We start from the raw sequence: 23827 nt of genomic DNA, 5'->3' as shown, positions 1-23827 counted from the left end.
TTAATGATTAATTATATTTTGCTGTTTCTCTGTATTGTTTAAATCTCTAGGACTATATTGTCCTTTGTATCGATCAGCCCATTTTTTAAAAAACTAAGAATTCTAAAGATGGCGTATTTCTGAAAGAACTTACACATTATCAATATAGTTGATATATATATATATATCAGAATTGTTATATAATATTTTACTGCATGAAATAACAAAATTTAATACTGAAAATGTCAAAAACTGTTTTTAAAGATCAACAGGCTTTGTCCTTTGAGCAGTTTGTTTTAGTGTTATAGAAAAATCCAGCAGAAAGTACAGAGAGTTCCATTGTACCCCCAGCCCTCAGTTTCTACATTACTAACATCTTGCATTGGTGCCCTACATTTATTATAATTGGTGATCTAATAGTGATACATTATTGTTAACTAAAGTCAGTAGTTTACATTGAGAATCACTCTTTATTTTGTGTGGTTTGTAGGTTGTATTAAATGAATAATTTTATATATCTACTGTTGTAGATTCATACAGAGTAGTCTTTTCTAAAAATCCCCATAAGATTTTGTTTAACTAAACATAACATAAAATTTAGCATCTTAACTATTTTAGCAACCGGTTTTTTTACTTTGTATATAGACTTGTATTTTTCAGAATGTCGTATGGTTGGAATCATATAATGTAGCCTTTTCAGACTGGATTCTGTACTTAACAGTATTCACTGAAGGCTTCTCCTCTTTTTTAGTTGCTTAATAGCTATTTTCTTTTTTACTGGTAAGTAATATTTCATTGTATGGCCATCCCACAGTTTGTTTATGTGTTCATCTATTGAAGGACATCTCAATTGCTTCTAGTTTCAGGCAATTCTACATAAAGCTGTTAACACATATGGGTGCAGGTTTTTGTGCAGACCTAAGTTTTTCAACTCATTTGAGTAAATACTTAGGAGCACTAACTAGATTATTTGGTGAAACTACATTTAACTTTGTAAGAAACTGCTCAAGTATTGTCTAAAGTGGCTGTATCATTTTACATTCATATCAGTAATGAATGAGAACTCTTGTTGCTCCACATTGTTGTCAGCATTTGTTTTTCTCAGTGTTTTGGATTTCAGACAATTAATAGGTGTATAGTGTCACCTTGTTGTTTTAATTTGCAATTCCTTAATGATAAATGCTGTTGAGCATCTTTTCTTATGCTTATTTTTCATCTATATATTTTCTTTGGGAGGCATTTGTTGAGATCTTTCACCCTATTTTTAATTTTTTTGTTTCTTTTATTTTAAGATGCTGCATTTTGTTTCTACATTCTTTTGTTGATGGACACATTTTTTCCCCCACCTTTTGGCTATTGTGAATAATGCTGTAGTTGAACATGGGTGTATAAGTATCTGTTCGAGTCCTTGTTTTCAGTTCTTTTGAGTATACACCAAGGAGTGGAATTGCTGAGTCATATAGTAATTCTGTTTGCAAATATTTTCTCCCAATCTGTCATTTGTCTTTTTATTCTTTTAATAGTATCTTTTTCACAGTGGATGTTTTCAAATTTTAATGAAGTCCAAATTACCAGTTTTTTCTCTCATGGAAGATACTTTTGGTATGTTATCTAAAAACTCTTTTGAAACCCAAGGTCATTTAGATTTACTCCTCTATTCTCTTCTAGAAGTATCAGAATTTTGAATTTTGTATTTAGCTTTATGATCCATTTTGAGTTTATTTTTGTGAAAGATGTAAGGTCAGTGTGTAGAGAGTCACTTCTTTTATATTTAGATGTTCAGTTATTTCAGCACTATTTGTTGAGAATACCATCCATTGGATTGCCTCATTCCCTTGACAAAGATCAGCTGACTGTATTGTGAGGGTCTGTTTATGGGCTCTCTTTTCTAGTCCATTGCTTTAGATGTCTGTTCTTTTGCCAGTGTCACACTGTCTCAATTACTGTAGCTTTATTATGTTAGAGTAATATATCAGTTTGTTGATATTCACAAAGTAATTTACTGAGATTTTTATTGGGATTACATTGAGTCTGTAGTTCCATTTGGAAAAAATAGACAGTTTAACAATATTAATCTTCCAATCAGTGAACACAGAGTATCTTTTTATTCATCTACATCTTTTTTGATCTGTTTTATCAGTTTTGCAGTTTATCTCATATAGATCTTCTATATATTTTGATAGATTAATATTTAAGTATTCCTTTTTATTGTACCAATGTAAATATTTTTAAATATAAAAATTCCAATTATTGGTTGTTGGTATAAAGGAAAGTAATTGAGTTTCGTATCGTAACCTTGTATTATATAACCTTACTATTAATTGCCTATTATTTTGGGGAGTTTTTTTGTTGATCCTTTGTGATTTTCAACATAGACAGTCATGTCATCTGTGAACAAATACAGTTTTGTTTTTTCTTTTCCAGTCTTTATACCATTTATTTCCTTTGCTTGAGTTATTTATTGTATTAGCCAGAACTTCCAGTATGATGTTGCATGAGTGGTGAGAGAAAATATCCTAGTCTTATTACTGATTTTAGGCAAGGAAGCATATAGTTTCTCTCCATTGAGTATGACGTTTGCTGTACATTCTTTGCCATTGTTTTGTGTCAAGTTGAGGATATTCCCTTCTATTTCTGGTTTGCTGAGAATTTTTATCATGAGTCGATGGTGAATTTTTTAGACGCTTTTTTTTATTGATAAGAACACATGATCATCTTAGCTTGTTGATATGATGGATTTTATCAGTTGATTTTCACTGTTGATCCAGCCTGTATAACTGGACTAAATCCCACTTAGTTGTGGTGTATAATTGTTTTTAGACATTGTTGGATTTGATTTGCTAATACTTTGTGGAGGATTTTTTGCATCTATGTTCATGGAAGACATTGTTTTGTATTTTTTCTTAACTTATAATGTTTTTGTTTGCTTTTGGTGTTAGGTAATGCTGGCCCCATAGAATGAGTTAGGAAGTGTTTCTTCTGGATGAGATTGTAGAGAATTTCTTCCTTACATGTTTTCTGGAATTCACCAGTGAAACCATCTAGGTCTAGTGCTTTCTGTTTTAGAAGTTATTAATTCCTGATTCAATTTAAAAAATAGATAGGGGCCTATTAAGATTATCACTTTCTCCTTGAGTGAGTTTTGGTGGCTTGTGTCTTTCAGGGAATTGGTTCATTTTATCTAGGTTTATAATACTCCTTTATTATCCTTTTAAATGCCCAAGAGCTAAGTAGTGATTTCCTCTTGATAGGGGAACTCAAGAGTTAAAGATTTTAACTCTGTACTTGATAGGCTTAAGTGATTAATGCAAGTGGAAAGCTGTTATTCCAGGAACTGGAATGCATCACCTAGGCAAGCAATTCAAGCTTTGTATCTAAACCCTTGTGTTCCATGGAAGGAATGTCTGTGACTCAGATAAAGAATTGTTGATTGGCAGATAAAGATATACTAGGGTTGCTGGAGGGTTGCAACTCTTATCCAATCCCTCATTTACTCTTTCCTTCTCCCTGTAAAAAGGTTGGCTTGAGAAGACTTGTTGAGACAGTTTTTGAGGGCACATAACCCGCCCATCTTCTCAGATTGCCAGCATCTGAATGAAGCACCCATAAAGATTCTATCCCTGTCTCTGCTTATTGGTTCTGGTGAAGACAGGCAGTGCAAGTGCTGACTTTTCTGTTTTTACTCTTATTTCTCATATTAGTAATTTGTGTCTTCTTGTTTTTTTTTAAGATTTATTTTATTTTATTTTATTTTTAGAGAGGGAAGGGAAGGAGAAAGAGAGAGAGAGAAACATCAATGTGCGGTTGCTGGGGGCCGTGGCCTGCAACCCCAGGCATGTGCCCTGGCTGGGAATTGAACCTGTGATACTTTGGTTTGCAGTCTGCGCTCAATCCACTGAGCTATGCCAGCCAGGGCCTTCTTGTTGTTTTAATAACCTGGCTAGAGGTTTATACATTTATTTTTCCCAAAAAACCAGCTTTTGGTTTCATTAATATTTTCTATTGATTTCCTGTTTTCTATTTCTTTGATTTCTGTTCTAAATTTTATATCTTCTGTTTACTTTGGGTTTAATTTGTTCTTTTTCTAATTTCCTAAGGTGGAAGCTTGGGTTATTGATTTTGGGTATTCTCTTTTAATACATGCATATAATACTGTAAATATCTCTCTAAACACTTTCTGCATATGCACATTTTAATGGGTTATATCTTTCATTTAGTTTGAAATTTTGTTAAACTTGTAAATTTTTTTTTCAACCATGTGTTGCTTGATAATTTGGATCAGTATTGTTAACCAAAAGCCAAAAAAAAGGTTCAGGTTGTAATAAAAAATAAAAACTGTTTATTTGAGTAGGAAAAAGTGGGGTGGGGAATTGTAATCCAGGACACACAGATTCAGGTAGCAACCCAAATTGTATTCAGGAGAGAACAAAGAAAGGCAGGGTTTCTAAAAGCAAAGACACAGGTACAGTTCTCATTTAGGTTCTCTTTATGCAAATAAAGCATGCTGGCTATGTTGGCAGGGCTTGTCTTCTTTCAAGGCCAGGAATAACACGGATCTGGTTGCCATGGTCAGGAGGAAGTAAAGACCATATATGTCCATGTAGCAGTCCTTGATGCAAGATGTTTATGGTTTGGCCTTGAACTGAGTTTAGCAGCAGGTCAGCAACTTAATAGCTGTCCTGAGACTGGGACATGAGATGTGCATAGGCCCCAATTTTTCAGTGTTCTCTGGGCTCCATTTTAAGTGACGCTCTTAGTAATACATGCTCCATTTTATTTTCTCCATTATCAAAAGCTACCATATTTGCAACTTTGTAACTTTTGTCTGTTAGTGTCCTTGTTCTTCATTTTTTTCAGTTTCCACTGTTTTTATGACTTCTCTGGTTTTAATTAAGCATTTTCTTTTTTCACCTTTCTGTGCCAGTTATACTTTTTTTTCTTTTTAAAAAAGTGGTTATTATGCAGCTTGGAATATGCACTTTAAAACTCATTCAAGTCCACTTTACAGTATCCTTATATGGCTTCACTGGTAGTGCAAGTATCATGAAAGAGTACACCCTTCTTACAGCTTTGCTGACATTCATTTCCCTTATTGCTAAGTTATAATCACTCAATACATCATTGTTATTATTATTTTGAGCAAACTGTTATCTATTAGATCAATTAAGAATAAGTAAAATAGAAAATTTTATTTTACCTTTACTCCTTGTCTAATGCTGTTTCTTTTTACAGGGTCCAGCAAAAGTAATGCCTGCTTGAGTGTGCTTGATGGGGTAGTAATATGGATATAATAATTTATAGTTTTAATTTGAACATTTCACCTAAAATGTCATATGATGTGCTTGAGAGTGATACTGTTATGTTATAGAATTACATGCTTATGATTTTGTAATAGAAGGTTTTGTAATAAAAAAGGGGCACTATTTGTGCTGGACCCTGTATATATCTGTGTTTCTGACTTATATAATTTTCCTTCTCTTTGAAGAATTTCTTCTAACATTTCTTGCATGGTCTGTTTACTGGTAATGGATTTCCTCAGGGTGTTTTGTTTTTTTTTTTAAATGAGTCTTTATTTCTCCTTCACTTTTGAAGAGTTATTTTGCTGGACACAATTCTGTGTTGGTGTTCTTTTTTCTTTCAATACTTTATTTTCTTATTTATTGACTTTGGAGAGAGAGAGAGATGTTGTCCACTCATTCATGCATTCACTGGTTCCTTATTGTATGTGCCCTGACCAGAGATGGAACTTGCAACTTTGGTGTATTGGGAGACAGTGTTCTAACCAACTGAAATATACAGTCAGGGCCTCTTTAAACACTTTAAATATTTCACTTGTCTATTTTCTTGCATAGTAATCCCTTAACCTCTATAGGCAAGGTGCTCCCCCCCCACCCCCCACCCCCGCTGCTTCTTTCAAGATTTTCTATTTGTCTTTGATTTTCTGTAGTTTGGTAATTATACCTAGGTGTCAGTGTTTTGGTACTTATTCTGCTTCATGTTCTCTAAGCTTTCTTGATCTGTGTTTGGTGTTTGTCAGTTTTGGAAAATTTTAGCCATCATTACTTCAAAGAACCTTTTTTTTTACTTTCCTTCCTTTCCTGTTTGGTATTACCATTACTCTGTGTTTCTTTTGGGTAATTTTTCCACCGTTCTTCAATTTTTTTTTTGCCTTTTTCATAATTTTCCTTACTTTTTAATTCGGAAAATTAGTTGACGTATCTTCAATCTTGGTGACTCTTTTCTTTACCTTTTCAGTCTACTCATGAGCCCAAAGAAAACATTCTTTGTTTCTTTTACAGTGGTTTGATTTTTTTAGCATTTTTTATTTCTTTTTATTGTTTTTTAGCATTTTCATCTTCTTGCTCACATTACCCATCTGTTTTGGCATGTTGTTCACTTGTTTCATTAGTGCCCTTCAACATACTTACTAGTCAGTTATTTTAAATTCCAATCAGATAATTTCCAAATCTCTGCCATATCTGAATGTGATTCTGATGCTTGCTTTATCTCTTCAGACTGGTGTTTTTCCTAATTAGCATGCCTTATAATTTTTTGTTGAAAGTCATATATGATGTATCTGGTAAAAGAAACAGGTAGATAGGCCTCCAGTGTGAGGTTCTTACATTTATTTGTCTAGGAATTAGGCTGAGTTTACTCTTACTGATTCTTGGTATCAGAAACTGAAATTTCCTGTGCCTTTGTTTTTGTTTCTCCTGTTGTCTTTGGGTTTCCTTTGAGACTCCTTATGTAGGGCCTGAGGCTTGTGGGTCTTTCAAGTGTAATTTGTTACTTAACAAGAAGCTAATTGATGTGGTGGTAGGAGTGGGAGAAGGGAGAGTGTGCTATAATCCTATGATTAGTTTTTAGTCTTTTAGTGAGCCTGTGTCCTTGTCTATGACTTTTATAAGTGCTTCTCCTCTCCCCTCCCCTCACACTGAGTTAGATAGAGAGGGTTGTGGGGGCAGTGTAGAGGTTGAGTATTTCTCTTTCCTTATATGGGAGGTTAGATGAGCCTGGAGTTTGGGTATATTTTACTTCTCCCTTGCCAAAGACTAATGGGTGCTGGAGTTGAATGTTTCACCTTCTCCTGGGCAGTTAGTCTTTGGCGTAATTAAGTTGGTTAGGCCCTGTAAGTAGTTCCCCTAAGGTCTATTTTTTATTCAGCAGAACAGTACTCTTAGGTGGTTCCTAAATGCCTGCTTTTTCAGCTCTCTATGCTGGAGAGGGTTTTTCCCTGATATTCACCATGAGAATCTGGTGGTTCTCTGAAAGGTAAAACACAGAATGTAGGGGGAAGCCTAAAACTGAGCTGCCTTGAGCTTCCTTCTGCCTTGGTAGTCCATGCTTAGTCTCCAGCAATTAGTGAGTGACTTACTTAAGTGTTGCTAGTGTTTCAGCCATGGTGGGTTCTGCTTCTGGTAAGCTGTTACTCTTTATGTTCTTTTGTCTCCTTCATTGTTTATCACAGTGGTTTGCCCTGTGACCCCAATTCTCTGGTGGATCTAAGGAGAGTAGTTGATTTTCAGTTTAGCTTTTTATTCTTGTCTTGAGGAAGGGAGTGACACGTTCCTAATTCTTTATATGTGATATTGGAAACCCGAAGCCAGAACCTTTCTTTACAACAATTTTATTTATAGCAGTGTCTTAACTCATGGAATTTAGAAGTTTCAATATCAATCACTCATTTATTCATACTATAAGCATTTATTAAATGATACTTATCTGTTAGGCTCTATTTTAGTACTTGGACTGCAGAGTTGATTAAGGCATAGTTCACGAGTCTAATTTGGAGCACACAAATCAATGAATCTATTTGGAGCACACAAATCAATGAATCAAATACTGTTTAATAAACAGTATATAGAGATATGAACATGATACTAGGTAGTGGTAAAAAAGGGTAATTTCAGTCAGAATTAGGGGTTCAGTGAAAGTTACACAGATGTGGTGAAGGTAGCTGAGTTTGAAGGACTGTTAGGAGTTGACTTATCACCTGCATGTGCAAAGAGCAAGAGGAGGATTCATGATAGGTCTGTTTTTGGCTTTTAAAAGACTTGCATGAGGAGGAGAGTTATAAAAATTGTGATATACCAAGGAGTAGACTAACTGAAATCTGTAGTATTAAACTTTTGGTTACCCCTTTTATATTTAAAAGATAGATTCTTGATACAATTTCTGTGTAAGAAAAGCTGGGGATATGTTCCATTTACAGTACCTGTTTATTAGTGAAAGGGCCACTTTCACCACAATTCACCATTGTTATGCTTTGCTGAAAATTACGTTCACATACTAATTTAAAAAATGACAAAATGTTGGAATATAGGAAGAACATAAAAACACTCAAAACTTTTTCCTAGAGGTAAAAATTTTAGATCAGTACTTTTTTGGTTTTTCTTATGTATTTGAGATGTATATATTTGTACATATGTACATGATTTTGTTATTTAAATTTTTTGATTAATATTATTATATCTGTTTTCTAAATATATAAAAGTCTCCATAATATTTTTAGTGATTGTATAGTATTCCTCTCAGTGGGTATTATAGCACTTTCATATGGTTGAACTTAATTATTTCTCTATTTTTGGTAATGCATGTTTATGTGTGTGCACTAAAAGCCTTTTATATATTTGGGACTTTTAATTACTTAAGATTTTTTTTTGTTTCAGAGGCTACTTATTTTAGGGCCTATTACTACTTCCGTTTTTAAATAGTCATCAGTTTAATATCATTGCTTTATATAATTCTATAAAAACATTTTTATTTATTTTGATGCTTTTTACACTTTGTACTTCTGTGGGTTTATGGCTTTATGCCAGGTATAATCAAAAGCCACAAGATTAAAATGGCCCATACTTTTGAAGCATCAGTTTTAATCTCTGATAACTAATTTTTAAATTATAATTACAAATAGGATTGTATTGTGAGATTGAGGTAAAGTGAAATAGGAAGTTTAAAGATAAAACTGGAAATTACAGAAAAGTTTGTTCTATTCCCCTGACCGGGTGGCTCAGTTGGTTGGAGTATCATCCTGTACACCAAAAGATTGTCGGTTTGATTCCTGGTCAGGGCACACACCTAGGTTACAGGATTGATCCTTGGTTGGGGCACCTAGAGGAGGCAACTGATCTAAACTCTGTCTTCCTTCCTCTCTAAAATCAATAAACATTTTCTGGTGAGGATTAAAAAAATAAAAATAATAAAAGTTTGATATATTTTAGTACTTGGAGGAAATTATGAGAAGTACTGATTTAGTTTGCAATATGTGATACTTTAAAATTTTATCACTCAGTTCATAAAGTAATGATTATATTAGTAACTTTCAGTCATTTTTCTGATTTGAGCAGACCCAGTAGCTAGCTCAATGTGTCTATGTTTTACAGTGTATCGTTATGGACTTTGGAGTTGTCATCAGTAGTTAGATAACATTTTAATAAATCTTTATATATGTTAGACACACCTTGTAAGATTCTTTTCTGATTTTTATAAATGATTTTTTTGATATGTTACAGGTGGATCAAGGCACAGATATCTGGGAATTAACTGTGAAATGTATCCACTTCTCTTGATTTTCTATTTTTTTCACTTAAGTAATTAAAACTTAAATGGAAAATTTTTTTCTGATTATAAAACTTACACATGCACATTATTAATTTTTAATTAAAATTTTATTTAATTAAAATTTAAATTACAGTTGATATTCAATATTATATTAGTTTTGAGGATATAGCATAATGGTTAGACATATATATATAACTTACAGAGTTATCCCCCAATAAATTTAATTAGTACCCATCTGACACCAACATAGTTATTACAATATTATTGATTATATCTTTTGTGTTGTGCTTTACATCCCTGTGACTATTTTGTAACTGCCAATTTGTACCTTTTAGTCCATCTGTTTCACCAGCTTCCCAACCCCCCCTCCCATCTGCCAATCATCAGTTTGTTCTCTGTTTCCATGAGTTTATTTTTGTTTTATTTGTTTGTTTACTGTGTGTTTTTAGATCCCACATGTAAGTGAGATCATATAGCATCTGTCTGACTTATTTCACTTGCCATAATACCCTCTAGGTCCACCTATGTTGTTGCAAATGGTAAGATTTCATTTTTTAAAATGATTGAGTAATATTTCATTGTGTATATATGTGAGGTCTGTCTGGAAAAAGTCCAGTCATTCTTAACATAATGTGAATGGTTTGCGCAACATTGATGTAACCTGGCAGCCGAGGAGGATGGACTGAAATGCACATGTGTGAACAATGACAACTTCACTTTACTAGTCATTAGGGGCGGTAGATGCCATTGAGTGAGCATGTGTACTATCTGGCCATTGCATTCAAAATGACTGAACGAGTAGAGCAACAAGTCTCATCAAATTTTGCATTAAGCTTGAATATTCTTTTGTGGAAACTATTTGGATGATTCAGAAAGCTGCAGCTTATGGGCAGCTGGTGATTGGCAGCTTCATCATGACAATGCACCCATTCATGCATTGTGTGCAGAGTTTTTTGGTGCAACATCAAATCACCCACGTGACTTAGCCTCACTACAGTTCAGATTTGGCCCCTGTAACTTCTGGCTTTTCCCAAAACTAAAATCACCTTTGAAAGGGAAGAGATTTTAGACCATTGATGAGATTCAGGAAAAAACGATGGGGTAGCTGCTGCTGATTTAGAGAACTGTGAGGTCCCAAGGTGCCTTTTTTGAAGGGGACTGAGTTGTCATTGTCCTCTGTACAATGTTTATTATATTTTGTATCTTCTTCAATAAATGTCTCTATTTTTCATATTACATGGTTGGATACTTTCTGGACAGACCTGGTATATATAACATCTTTACCCAATTGTGTATCAGTGAACACTTAGTTTGCTTCCATACTTTGGCTATTGTAAATAATGCTGTGATGAACATAGGGATGCATGTGTTTTTTCAAATTATTGTTTTGGATTTCTTTGGATAAATACCCAGAAGAAGAATTGCTGTATTATATGATAGTTCTAATTTTAATTTTCTGAGGATCCTTCATGCTGCTTTCTAATTGTAGCTACACCAATTTGCAGTTCTTAATGACACTATCATTTCTAATTCATCAGATTTGCAGTTTTGTTTTTTTTTTTTGACTTCTTTAGTAGATTCTTGTCGGTTCTTTTTTTCCCTATATCTTTTCTTTCCCTTCCATTTTTCCATTTTGGCTTATGCACTAAACTGTACTACCTCTTCACTTATGAATTATGACCTGGCATCTATCTCCAAGTTTATCTACTCTAATACTTCTTACTTTACTTTTGCTACTGTGTTAATCGTTCCAGTTCTCATATTCTTATATACCTTCTCTTATGTTAAATGTTTGTTTTAGGTAAATATAAGAGATATTATTTTCCAAACTTATGTCTCAGTCTCTGTCTTCATGCTTTGCTTCTGTTCAATCCTTTGTCTGTAATGGTTTCCTTGTCTTTACTTTTTGGCATCTGATCATCCTTCCAAGTTATTACAAGTCCTACCTTTTCATAAAAATTTTTAGTTAACTTCAGAGTGAGAATAGCATGAGGTTGTAGAAAGGTAGTAATTTTGGAGTTTGTTAACTGTGTTCCAGCCCTGACTGCAAATTATCAACCGTGTGACCCAACAAAAGTATTTAACCTCTGTGATTTTTTTGCTTCTTTGTCTCTGACATGGGCATAATAGTCATTTTGTGATATTGTGAGCATTCAATTAGATAGTGTTTATAAGATGCCTAATACAAAGAGCTTGTAAGCAGTTGGTGTTGAATTATTTATTCATTAAATACCTACTGAACGTCTGCTCTGTCCTGGGTTTTCTCTAGGTAATGAGCTGCATAGGGAAGTAGATGTTGAAGTTTTAAAATTTTACTAACCATTAGTAATTGGTAATTACTGGTAATTGGTAATTGGTAATAATTGGTAACCATTAGTAATTAGTAATTGGGGAGGGGAAGTATGAAGGTGAGAAAAAGTGGGAATGTGTTTTATATTTTTAATAATAGGAACAAAAGTTCCTGTGTTTGAGTGTCAGGAGGACCTACTCCTAGGTATAGTACTGCAACTTAAGAGACTGTATACAAAATGTTTATGAACACATCTTTATATCTGTTGGCCCTAGGGTGGTGTGAGTTTTGAGTAAACCTGAACCTCAGTGTCTTCACTTATAAGGTAGGGTTAAGAGTGTACTCCCTCCTTCCCTGCACTTTGGACTTGTGTAAGGATCTGCTTAGATAATGTATGTAAACAAATTAGCACAGTGCTGCCTGCTATTGCAAGTTCTCACAATAACACTATGTACTAGGTACTATTACTTTTCTATTAAGCAGTAAGGAAATGGAAGGATGGGAAGGCTAAGTAACTCATCTTCAGTCTTGCAGTTAAAAGTTATGGCAACAATATCAGCTGCTACTGCCATCTGCTTCTCTCACTGCTCTATGTAACTTTGTGTTTACTGATTTCACCAAAGATCTTTGTTGCACAGGCAAGGGGAGAGAATCACAGTGTATTTTCCTTGGCTGTTATGGTTGATGCATATCAGTAGCTTTGGCTGATGATATAGAGTCCAGAGAATCTGGAGAAATAGGGTATGTCTAGAATTGCTATTAGATTGCTAAAATGTCATGTGAATTGATAATCTCATTGCAGTTCAGATTAACTTCTAAGAGAACAAATAATATTTTTTGAGAACTCTATATTTTACCTGGTGATACCATTAATTCTACTTGGTGACATAAGAGGAAAGATGCATAATCCTCAAATTTTGAAGGGTATAATTAAAATTCTTTTGTCACTTCATAACTGTGACTTTGGATAAACCACATAGCCTCTTGAGAAGCTATCTTAAATCATTATAAGTGATGATAGTATATCTTGACAGACTATTGTAAGGCTAAAGTGAGATTAATTTTAATTCCTTCTAGCATAATGCTTAGCTCACAGTGGATGTGACAGTATTGCATTATCTTGCTTAATCGTCAGTTGTGAAGATTCTGTTTTTATCTTCATTTCAAATGAGGAATCAAAAGCACAGAGAAAGGTTATGAGAACTGACCAAGTTCACACAGCTAATCAGTAGTGGATCTAAGATTTGAACCCATATTGTTTTTATTGTCATCGTTAACTAGGATACTGTACAAATAGTTTTAAGATTTAGATTGAATTTGTTCAAAGGAGAAATCATGTTTTATTATTTGCATAAAAACTGTCACTGTTACACATCAGTCTTTGAACTGGTGTTAACAGTTTACTAATATGGTTTTTCTTCAAAATCTTTCAGCAAGTATATTCAGTAACTATCCCATCCTTAGCTATGAGACTTACAACACACGACATAATATGGTGTGATTGATGGATGTTTTCTTATATTTGTCTTTCAAGAAATGAGGATAAGATAGGTAATTATGCATAAATGTTTTCTAAAAATCTGATTTATTATCTAATTTCTCCATAAATTATCATTCTGATGACATCTTTCAAATATAAGTACCACTAATGATTATATAGTATTTCATAGTTTACAATCTTAAAATTTATGTGCCAGTTGTGAGAGCAGATTGTTACATGGCCCTCCCCTCCATATTATGAGATTCTTGAGGCTCACTAAGGTGCCAGGATTAGGTGACTCAAACCCAATTTTGTGTGTGAGTCTTAAGGCCAGGACTGGATCTCAGATCTGAGTTGGTATTTTCATGAAAACTGTATTATTTTTACCCTCCCTTGTTCCAAAAAGAACTCAAACTGAATTTTAATAGTGGAAGCAGTAGGAATATAGTAAAAAATATTACAGTAACTTTGTATAGTGACAGATCATTGCTAGACTTACCATGGTGATCATGTTATAAGGTATATAAGTGTTGAAACACTTTTGTTATACATCTGAAACTAATAAAGTAATTGTATGTCAACTCTAATAAAAAATGTGGAAACAGCACTGCAAGAGAAAATAAAGAATGAGTAATAAAATGAGGCAAGTAGGATATAAAGGTAGGAAAATAGGATGATGTTCAGGAGTCAGGTTTGAATGTGAAATTCATCGTTTTCTTTAATACTCTTGTTAAACTTGGATGTGATTTGTGTTGTGAGCTTCTAAACCCCCACTTCATCCTAAAATAATTAAAAACCTGAGAACCTCTCACATAGGACAAGGAAACTGAGTTCAAAGAAATATACAAAAAGGATTCATTGCAGAATTGCTTTTAATATCAAAATTAAAAAGCAATCCAAATATCAAATAGGAAAATGGTTAAATAAGTCAAAAAATACGTAGAATGGTTGCTATTGGGCAGTTTAAGTGAACTAAGTCAATATGTATTGACATGAATGGATACATTTTGAAAACAAAGTTAAGTGCTGAAAGCAAGTTATAGTAGGACATGAACAGTAATGACTTTCCTGATACAGCTTTTGAAAACAAAACCATACTAGATAAGAGTAGTATTCCAAAACATGGATGAGAAGGATGCACAACAACTATGAATAGTGGTTATTTCTGAGAAGGGAAGGAGAATGAGGGAGTATAGTACAAAAGGGATTGCAACTATATTAAACAATCTCTTAAACTGTCTTATGTGCAAATAATTTTGTGATTAATAAAATACAAATACATTTTCAAAGATTAGTAAATGCAAGGTAGTTTTTATCACATTCATCAGAGTATGATGGTTATATTTGAATATGTTTTTAAAAATATATTTTATTTATTATGCTATTACAGTTGTCCCAGTTTCCCCCCCTTTGCCACCCTCCACTCGGTACTCCCATTCCCTCCAGCAGTACCCCCTTAGTTCATGTCCATGGGTCACGCATGTAAGTTCTTTGGCTACTCCACTTTCTTTATTGTTTTTAACATTCACCTGTCCTTTTTGTACCTACCTATTTGTGCTTCTTAATCCCTGCACCTTTCCCCCCACTATCCCCCTTCCCAACTGATAACCCTCCAAATGATCTGTTCTGCATATTTATGTTCTGCTTGTTGGCTTAGTTTTTTATTTGGATTCAATTACTGATATTTGTGATTTTATTGCCCTTTTTAATGTTCATTGTTTTGATCTTATTTTTCTTATGTAATTCCCTTGAGCATTTCATATAATAATGGCTTGGTGATGATGCACCCCTTTAATTTTACCTTGTGTGGGAAGCACTTTATCAGCCCTTCGATTCTAAATGATAGGTTGTAGGTCCTTGCTTTTCATCACTTTGAATACTTTTTGCCAGTCCCTTTTAACCTGCAACGTTTCTTTTGAGAAATCAGCTGACAGCATTATGGGGACTCCTTTGTAGGAAGTTGTCTGCTTTTCTCTTCCTGCTTCTAAGATTCTCTCTTTATCTTTAACATTTGGCATTTTAGTTATGATGTGTCTTGGTGTGGTCCTCTTTGTGTCCATCTTGTTTGGGACTCTTTATTTCACTTAATGCAACCTTCATTTCTGCCGGTGTCTTTTTTATGGTGTTGAAGTACCCAGTTGGGTTCCTGGAGCATCCCGATAACCAGTGTTTTGAAGTCTGCATCTGATAGATTGCTTCTCCATTTCATTTAGTTCTTTTTCTGGAATTTTGTTCTGTTCTTTCATTTGGGCCATATTTCTTTGTCTCCTCAATTTGGCAGCCACTCTGTGTTTGTTTCTGTGTGTTTAGAGCTGCTTTGACTCCCTGTCTTAGTGCACCTGTTAAGTTGTATGGGATGGAGCCTGAGGTAGTTGCCAGGGTGGCACAACCTGTGTCACCACTCTGTTACCCTGTGTTGGGGATGGCTCTCAGAGGGGACAATGCCATTGCCTGGCTTCTGGAGTATTTTCCGGGAGGAAGCTGTCTGCCCACTCTCACTTCACTTTCTGCCTGTATACCACTGGTACCCTTCCAGCTGTTGCCTCGGTGCTAGATCCCTGACGTGGTGGGTCTTCATGAGTCCTAAGTCCACTGTGGGCCCTTTGAGAGGATAGTTTCTTCTGCTGCCCCATCCCATACTGGTTTTTACAGCCAGACATATGGGAACTTATCTTCTTGGCACTGGGACCCTAGGCTGGGTGATCTAGACTGGGCTGGGATCTGTTGCTCCCAAGATCTCACTTCTGAGGTATTCCTCCCATTTTTTACCCACCACATGTAAATGTGGGACTGCCTGTTTCCATCTCCGCACCTTTCTGCATAACTGCATGTCTCCACCTCTCTCTGCCTCTCTGCCTTTCCTACCTGTCTGGATGAATGTGGCTTCTTTAAATCCTTGGATGTTGGATTTCCACACAGCTCGATTTTTTTGATGCTTCTGGGTGATAGTTGTTTTGTTGTGTAGCTGTACTTTTTGCTATAGTTGTGTGTGGAAGAGAGGCTTGTTTAACTACTCCATCTTGAATATGTTTTTTAATGTAAAAAATCAATATTTTGATATAAAATGATTGGAAACCACTATTAATCAAAAAACTACATATGCTTAAGTCTCTTCTTAATAAATACTGTTACTTTCAGTTCTCCATGATAATCCTTGAAAGCTGCAGAGATTTTAGCCCTTCATGGTTTCTGGTTAAGTAGTGATTTTAGCTTTGAGGTAAAGTTGAAATAGATTGATGTCATATTTTTAAAGTTGAGGAGCCAAAGTTAGATGTGCCAGCTAAGGGAGATGAACTCAGGAATTACCTGATGACAGCACCATGATTCTCTTTAGGAAATAAAGTCTAGTAGGAAATGGTACTTGAGGCCCCATACTTTTGTAAAATAAAGGCATGGCCATAGTCTTGTTAATCTGGAAACTTTTAAAGCAGATGTAACTTTTTGCTATTCTCAGCCATAAAAAAGATAAAATTTTAGGAAAATAATGCAGCATGTCTAACTTAATAAGGTGTTAATTTTAGTACACAAAAATAATGTTTAACATTTTTAAAAGCTTCAAGATTCACAAGGAATTATGGTAACTTGCCTCAAGTAATTATTAATAGGGAAAATTAGAGTGATAGCAGTAGGGGTTTTTTTTTTTGAACTAAGAAAAAAACTATTCAAATTTACTAAAGTTAATAGTACACTTATTTTTTAAATGTATTTTATTTATTATGCTATTACAGTTGCCCCAATTTTTCCCCCTTGCCCCCCTCCTCCTGGTATCCCCATTCCCTCCAGCAAGTCCTCCCCCTTTAGTTCACGTCTGTGGGTCATGCATATAAGTTCTTCGGCTACTCCATGTCCTATACTGCTCTTAACATCCCCCTGTCTATTCTCACATACCAACTTGTACTTTTTTAAAAAAAAAGATTTTATTTGATTATTTTTAGAGAGAGGGGAAAGGAGGGAGAAAAAGGAAGAGAAACATTAGTGTGGGATTGTCTCTTGTGTGCCCCCTATTGGGGTCCTGGCCTGCAACCCAGACATGTGCCCTGACTGGGAATCGAATCTGTGACCCTTTGGTTTGCAGGCCAGCACTCAGTCCACTGAGCCACACCAGCCAGGGCTTTTCCTTTCTTTTTAAGACTTCATTCCACTGCATATATGTACTAAATTTTGTTTATTCATTCATCCTGCCTGTGAATTAGAAAAGTGCCCTTTCTGGGTAAATGAGCTAGGAAGGAACTCCCCTTCTGGACCATAAACCCTTGACTTTACAGACTGGTGAGAAGATGGCACTTTTTGCTTTTAAAAAAACAACACTACACTCCCTTTTTCTGCTGTTCTTTGCCTCACTCCAGGGTGCATGACTGGAAGTTCAGGCTTTACCTGCTCTCACCCAGTTACTTTTGTGCAGATAACAAATTTTCTCACCATGCTTGATAGTTCCCATTGTTTATATATTTCCTATACTTAAAACCATGTGCCTTGGAATCATTGTATTCTGTATTCATTGTTTTCATTTGTTCATTGTACTGAGTTAGTATCCTGAATATACATGGCAGTGATTGTCCTTAGCGATGGAGATAACGAATGAATAAAAGATATTAAAATGTATTAGTTGATAAATGGATGAACAAAGCATTATACGGTTGACGGGAGGGGCATATAACTTAGCCTGAGGGGATAACAGTTACGTTGGGTATGATATTTAATCAGAATCTTAAGGTAGTAATTATAGCTAACACTTAAAGTATGTCTTGCATGCTTCATACTCTTTTAAGGCTTTATATACATTAATTCATTTACACCTCAACAACCTTATATGATAGCTACCATTATTTTCACAGTTTACAGGTAAAGAAGCTGTGGCACAGAGAGAGAGTAAGGATTGATTTTGAGGCCAAGATAATATAGGATTTAGTTCAGTTTAACTAAAGATTCAAATTCAGGCAGTTTGGTCTCAAAATCTATCCTTTTAAACCATTTTGCTACATTGTATCTCAGGTCTCATGGAGTCCCAGGGTTGGGGTAGGGCAGAGGGTTGTGGCACAAGTGGTGGTAGTTGTGGAGCACTAAGGGAGATAAAATGGGAAATTCCAAAGAGATGGAACATCATATGCAATACTGTAGAGGCTTGAGACATCATAGCCCTTCTAAGGGAACTGTAGGTTGTATGGTTGGCACTTGCCTTGTATATGTGAAAGACTGGTGGTCAGTGAGTCTAGAAAGATTTAGATAATCAAAGACTTTGTACACCATAGAGACATTATTCTGCAATTATCCACAGCTTTAAGGGTGCTAGGGTACTAGTCTATGTATTAATTCCCTTGGTATATTTTTCAGTCAAAAGTAACCCCCACATCTACCTTCATTTACATCTGCTTAAATAAAGTGAGTAGAGGTAGGGTGGATAACGTATAGGGGTTGGGATTCAAAGATGTGGTAATAAACTTGAGGAACAGGAATTCCACAAGAATTTTAGTTAGTAACAGTTTTTCACTGAGTTTGGTATCTGAAAGTTTTAAATTTCATTAATTATTTGAATATTTTTGCAGAAAGAGTATTCAAATATATTCACCTGTTTTTCTTTTGAAATAAACTAGTCTAAAATTTATATCATACCTTCTCTATCAATGAAATGATTTTTATATTGCTTAAAGGTCAAAATAAGCACTTTTATGTTAACTCTTCTATTCATGAATGATTAACAATTCTAAATATATCTGTTGTTGTCCAAGAATGCCACAGTCAAGTGTTCTTTAACTGATTATTCCACCATTCTTCATAATCATCTTTATTGAACACGCCACAGACTTATCATTGTACTCTCTTCAATGTAATTCTTGCTCATAAGTTGTAGTACTTTGAAGAAATTCAGTTCTTGTGGAATGACATTTAAAATGAAATTAACTCTCAGTTAGAAAAAGTAACAGCTATGACTTTGTAAGCTACTGTCAGTGGCTTTGGAAGCTAGTTGGCAAGCTAATTGTCATAATGAGGTCATTTTCCAAAAGAAAATGAAGTCATTTGCCATCTTGTTTAGTCATAGTGGACTTTTTCTTTGACCAAATATTTTCAAACTACACACTCCCCTCACTTATTTTCATAGTTGCTAATACTATAATGAAATAAGATAGTGATTAGAACTTTTTAAAAGAAACAGTTTATACTTAATATGGTCAGTATTGTATTTTATACCATCATTAGAAAAAGACTTTTGTAGAGTTGAAACATCATTAATTTTTATTTCCTAATGGGAGAGCCAAGTAATGTGTGTCATTCTCTGTGTACATCTCAGCACACAGAATGTGAATTCTACCAATGACTGTGTTCTCCCTAGGCCCTGTAGGCTGATGGTATAATCAGGGCAGTGTGGTCTCTACCTGCTTGAATTCCTGTTGCAGACTGTGTATCACTCTGTATTCTCTTCTCTGACCCTCCACGTTCACTTGTGATTGAAACTTTATGGGTAGTAGAGATAAGGACTAACTACCCTAATCACTTCTATTTTTACTGGTGCCTAAATTATCTTTTCCTCTAAGTTGTATCCCATATAACCTGTACATTTATTTTAGTCTTAGGATTCCAGACTTTATCAGAAAGGCTAATCGTACATACTTAATAACTATTGCATTCAAGTGTCATTTTGTAAAGGAAAGATAGTTGATGTAGTGTTATACAATAATATAAAATAGTTATGTAATTTATAAAGGTACCTCTAATAGTGAAAACTATTTCTATGAGATATTAGAAGTTATCTTTAAAATGATAATTAATTCAAGTTTGGTAGGATAAAATAGAAAGCCCCAAAGTACACTCAGTGCATTTAAGAATTTAATGTAAGGATTACAAAACAAGAATAAGTAAATATTAAATAATGTTCATCTGCATTCAGTGATACCCTTTGCTTCATTGATTGTCTTAAGAAGTTTCAACCATTTCTTCAGATATCTGCCCTTCCCTTTTTTTATTCTTATCCTTTTCCGAGACTCCTGTCACATACATTTTGTACATTTGTTTTTGTCCCACAAACCTTTGGGCCTGTGTTTCTTATTTTTTCTCGCCTCAGATTGAGTAATTTTTATTTTCACTATATTCAGCAGTGATTCTTTATTCTGCCATCTCAAATGTGAAGTTAGGTGACTAGTGAATTTTTTAATTTAGTTATTGTGCTTTTAAACTCAAGTATTTACATTTTCCCCTTTTTATAATTTCTACCTCTTTATTAGCATACTTTTCTCAATTTTAAAAATGTGGTTTCTTTTAGTTCCTTGGACATATTTATAGTTATTGCTTTGAAGTCTTTGCCTACTAAGTCGAGTATCTGGCACACTGAGAGGGAGTTACTACTGACTGCACCCCACACCCCCTTTTTGTATTAGTCATTTGTTCTCATTCTTCACATGTCTAGTACTACTAGCTTTTTGAATACTATACATTTTAGTTAATGTAACAAGTCTGCATTCTCATTGTTTGTAAAGTCTGTTTCCTTCAAAATGTGGGAATGCTTATATCTCTTCTCATTTTTTTCTTGTTTTTAAGTAAAAGACTAGGTGTCATCCCTTTATCTACATTGCTTATTGTTTAGTCACTATTTCAATAGAGGTCATGATTAAACGTTTTGCTGTAGTAAGACTTCTATTCATTGTTGATGAATCTGTTTGTCCTTGAAGGCATTTCCTGTTCTGGCCGTTTTTAAGTCTGCCTTGTTTTTTCTTTTGTCATATTTTGTGTCTCTTCTTTGCATATATGTAGGCATTGTAGGTCATGGATGTGTAGGTAACTTTTTCCTACTTCAGTTTCTGTCGTGCATGGACACAACCTCTGGACAACCTCTAGGATGTGTGAAGAGCTTGTCAGCCTGATTTGTCTGTCTAACCACCTGGAACTTTCTGTTAAACCCCTCACTAGTCCCTCTCTTTATTGTTTGTTTTAAAGATGATCACAGCCTGAGGTGTGTCAAAGCTTCCCGTCACTTCTGTTCTAGTCTCACTGGGATTGCCACGTTGTCTGACAATGCTCCAAATTAAGTGAACCCACTTTATTTCTTATTTTTATCTTCAATTAAATTTATTTGGGGTGATGCTGGTTAACAATCTTAATAAGATTGTATAGGTTTATAGTGAACATTTCAGTGCTACATGATCTCTGTATGGCATTGTGTGCCTATCACCCAAAGTCAGTGTGAACCCACTTTAGCAACAGCAGAAAAGCTGGTGGTTTTTATAGTCTCTTTTGCACTGCTCTAATTTCTGTGGTGATAGGGCTTTGGTGAATGAGAACATACCTGTGTAAAATACCACAGACACATGGTATTTTCCATTGAAGTTCTATATTTTTAACAAATAAATGTTTCTCAGTTTGTTATGTTCTTTTGCTTGATTTCCACCGTGCTAAAATAGTTGTTTTTTGATAGTTCTGTCTAGTTCGTAAGAAGATTTGTTGACCTCACTCTCATGTCTAATGTGAATTTCTGGTCTCATTATCTCTTCCCTGGTCTTTTTATACGTTTTCTAACCTCTTTCCCAATTTTCATTCTTGCTGTCTCTATATTCTCTTCTGCATGTAGCAATAATGCTTTGAATGTTTAAATGTTTTTAAATACAAGTGAGATGATGTTTTTGCTTGAAGTCTTCAGTGTCTTCATGTCTCACTCATAGTGGAAAGTAAAAAGACATGCAGTGGCCATTGAAGCCTTTCATGATTTTTTCTGTTACTTTTTGACCTTTTGTCTCCTCATTTAACTGTTCTTACTGTAGTAGTTTCCTTGCAGAGAAACATGCCAAGTGTATTCCTGTGGCAGGCCCCTTGCACTTTCTGCTCTGTCTGGAGGACTGCCTTTCCTTTGGATTTACATAAACTCTCATCCTCAGTGCCTTAAGCCTCTGCTGAAATGTGACCTTGTTAGTGATGCCTTCCCTTACCACCTAATAAGTTTCCAGACAACATTTTTGTCACATATGCCAAATATCACTGCTTAATATTTCTCCATAACACTTTATAACATATTGACTTTTTTGTTTATTGCCTGCTTACCCCATAATAATATAAGCTTTTAATAACATAGAGAGTTTGTTTATATTCTTTTCTATATTTCCAGTGTCAAAACTTTGTTTTCCTAAAATAGGCAATCATTACTTATTAAATGAATGGATGGGCATAAGTTGTCTACATTATGGCTTTTCATTTCAGAGAGCAAAATCTGGAAGGACAATGCATAAGACACAGCCCTTTTATAGTTTACATACATAGTCAGAGATAATTATAAGGTGAAAGTGCAGTATTAGAGGTATATGCCTAATGTTATGTTTTCAAGGATGAATTTGGCATAATTTTGCTTGCAGAAGTCTAGAAATGTTTCACTCAGGGAGAGACTTTGAGCTAGGCAAAAGAATCGTGGAAATCTTCTGGGAGGTAAAGGGAGACAAGGAAAGAATTGTGAAAGTGTCTGCGTCTAAATCACTAATAAAATAGTGATTTTATTGTGGGTGACACTGAGTGGGAAGTGGGAGAGTACAAAAAGATGTCAATAGAGAAGTAGATAGAGGTTATGTAATTAAGGATTGTGGGTAGCTTCTGGGGAGCATAGACTTTAGTGAGCTAACGTGGATCTTAAGCAGGTGACTGACGGAGTTTTGTGGTTTTGGAAGAAAACTACTTGGGCAGATGGAGGCTGAACCACATTAGGGATAAGTGCAGGGCAGTGTGTTTTAGAAGCTCCTGGAGAAGCTGAAATGAGAAGTGATGTCATTTTGTCTGCCTTGATGTTGTGAAAGACTTTGAATGTCGTGCTCCCAGGGGAGTGCAGATTGTCACCTGTGTTGCCACATTGGTATCTTTATTCATTTCACCGGGGAGATTAGGGATAATTTGGAGAGGGGAAATAGTTCACCTTTTTAAATCTGGAGTGCGGGAGAGGAGGAACCTTTGAGGCATCGTTCTGGAGAATTACATCTTATATTGGTAAGGTCCTTCATAGTTTATGAACTGAGTGTTTATGTACATATCTAACTTGATTTTTAATTTGAACCTTATCAAAACCCTGTGAGACAGACACAGTAGATGGTAATAAATATATTTTGTGGAATAGAAAAATTGAAATTCAATAGAGATTTAATACTTTGCTTAGTGTATTTTTGCTATTAAGTAAGAATTAAGTAAGATCTGAGTCCTTGCTCAGGTCTTCTGATTTTCAAGTTTAGGAGAGAGCAGTTAGACCCAAACTCAAAAGCAGAAATGAAAGAGTAAGTGAAATGTGCTGAGAAGTAGGTTTCCTCTTAGTTACTTTGTGGTAAGAGGAAAAATTATTGCTGATAGGCTTTACTTTAAGATTTTTTTCTTAATTAAAAAAGTACTTATTTGAGGACAGTAAAGAGATACAAAGATAAATACTTCATGGATCACCTTAACACCACCTCTTCCTCTGAGCTTACTGTCTTAGTTCAGGAAACAGATATAGAAACATATCATTATAATATGACATGAGTAATGGTTTATTTGAACTATAATAGTACCTTATATTTGTATAA

The 23827-nt window shown here is 34.7% G+C and overlaps 1 protein-coding gene across 8 annotated transcripts in view; it reads left to right on the top strand.

Annotated features, from left to right (window-relative positions):
- The window catches only part of SUPT3H (SPT3 homolog, SAGA and STAGA complex component), a 463611-nt gene that overhangs the window by 59046 nt on the left and 380738 nt on the right, over window positions 1-23827 (top strand). The window contains exon 1 of one of the 8 annotated variants that reach the window (XM_045842961.1): window positions 23196-23261. The exons of the other annotated variants lie outside the window; for them this stretch is intronic. The gene's annotated coding sequence lies outside the window, so the exon portion shown is untranslated. Of the gene's footprint in view, window positions 1-23195; window positions 23262-23827 lie in introns of those variants that run through there. 8 annotated transcript variants of the gene reach the window in all.

The sequence above is a fragment of the Phyllostomus hastatus genome, unplaced genomic scaffold (genome assembly GCF_019186645.2).
Source record: "Phyllostomus hastatus isolate PE091 unplaced genomic scaffold, TTU_PhHast_1.1 phas_contig_40, whole genome shotgun sequence".
In the NCBI taxonomy this organism is placed as follows: domain Eukaryota; kingdom Metazoa; phylum Chordata; class Mammalia; order Chiroptera; family Phyllostomidae; genus Phyllostomus; species Phyllostomus hastatus.
The sequence above is the reverse complement of the archived record's forward strand: the minus strand, read 5'-3'. Positions and strand labels throughout refer to the sequence as shown.